Raw genomic sequence first — 1,673 nt, 5'->3', positions numbered from 1 at the left:
GGGATGTAGAGAGAGAGGAACAGCTACAGGGAAAAGGAGGAGAGAGAGAGAGAGAGAGAGACAGAGAGAGAGAGAGAGAGAGAGAGAGAGGGGAGGAGAATCGTAGGACGTCAGAGATAAGTGAGAAAGAAGAATAAAAAATGGAAGCAAGACAAACAACAAAGATTGAGAGTTTCAGAAAAATGGGGAAAGAGAAAGAATGCAGAGAGAGAGAATGAGAGACAATAGGCGAGATATAAATATTTGAGAAATGAAGACGATGAGTCAAACAATAGAAAAAGGAAAAAGAAAAGAAAAAGAGACCAAAAATAATGACAAATAGTGAGAGACACAGAGATGAAGAGAGAAACACAGAGATGGAGAGAGAAACACAGAGATGGAGAGAGAAACACAGAGATGGAGAGAGAAACACAGAGATGGAGAGAGACACATAGAGGCGGAGAGAGAAACACAAAGATGGAGAGAAAACACAGAGATGGAGACACAGAGATGAAGAGAGAAACACAGAGATGGAGAGAGACACAGAGAGGTGGAGAGAGAAACACAGAGATGGAGAGAGAAACACAGAGATGGAGAGAGACACAGAGATGGAGAGAGACACAGAGAGGCGGAGAGAGAAACACAGAGATGGAGAGAGACACAGAGATGGAGAGAGACACAGAGATGGAGAGAGAAACACAGAGATGGAGAGAGAAACACAGAGATGAAGAGAGAAACACAGAGATGGAGAGAGAAACACAGAGAGATGGAGAGAGAAACACAGAGAGATCGACAGAGAGATGAAGAGAGAAACACAGAGATGAAGAGAGAAACACAGAAATGGAGAGACAGAGAATCAAGGACAGGAAAAGTTTGGATCCTGATGTTGATGTTTCCCAGATGGTTGAACTCTTGCACATTAGCAAACGGTGTAAACCTGCTGAATTGGTTAATTGGTTATTGATTAGCAGGTGACTGACATTTCTGAGGTAAAATCTTCATTTCTCCAGTCATCATGTCTTTACACATGGAATAAAAATGCTGTATCAGTGTCTCTTTCCCAACATCCATAAGGATTATTTCTACTGATCATCAGCTCTGATCAAAAGCAGGTGAACAGGTGAAGAGGTGAAGAGGGTGAACAGGTGAAGAGGTGAAGAAGGTGAACAGGTGAAAAGGTGAAGAGGTGAAGAGGGTGAACAGGTGAAGAGGTGAAGAAGGTGAACAGGTGAAAAGGTGAAGAGGTGAAGAGGGTGAACAGGTGAAGAGGTGAAGAAGGTGAACAGGTGAAGAGGTGAAGAGGTGAAGAAGGTGAACAGGTGAAGCTAATCACAATCACAGTATTTACATTAAACAAAAATAAAACAATTAATAAAGTAACAATAAATTAACTGTTACTAGGCAACCGGGTGTTTACTGACACTTTACTGTTATCAGAAAACTAGCAGCTACTAGCATGCAGTCACTAGCATCAGCTCTCTGGAGTGTAGCCTTAGCAACACTTGCTAAATAAAATAACAGATAGTGTGTGTGTGTGTGTGTGTGTGTGTGTGTGTGTATGTGTGTGTGTGTGTGTGTGTGTGTGTGTGTGTGTGTGTGTGTGTGAGTAATAATATAAGAAAGTTCCTGTAGCATGAATAACACACCCCTGTTTGGGGGTGGGGGTGATGAAAGGATGGAAAGAAAGAGAAAGA

At 42.1% G+C, this 1,673-nt stretch overlaps 1 long non-coding RNA gene across 1 annotated transcript in view; it reads left to right on the top strand.

Annotated features, from left to right (window-relative positions):
• The first annotated feature begins 770 nt into the window (after nt 1–770).
• LOC124400242 overlaps nt 771–1,673 on the top strand; it is a 5,206-nt gene continuing 4,303 nt past the window's right edge. The window contains exon 1 of the long non-coding RNA XR_006928336.1: nt 771–1,149. This is a non-coding gene — a long non-coding RNA (uncharacterized LOC124400242). The remainder of the gene's footprint in view (nt 1,150–1,673) is intronic.

Source organism: Silurus meridionalis, chromosome 17 (assembly GCF_014805685.1).
Source record: "Silurus meridionalis isolate SWU-2019-XX chromosome 17, ASM1480568v1, whole genome shotgun sequence".
In the NCBI taxonomy this organism is placed as follows: domain Eukaryota; kingdom Metazoa; phylum Chordata; class Actinopteri; order Siluriformes; family Siluridae; genus Silurus; species Silurus meridionalis.
Note: the sequence above shows the minus strand (reverse complement) of the source record. Positions and strands in the feature narration are given on the sequence as shown.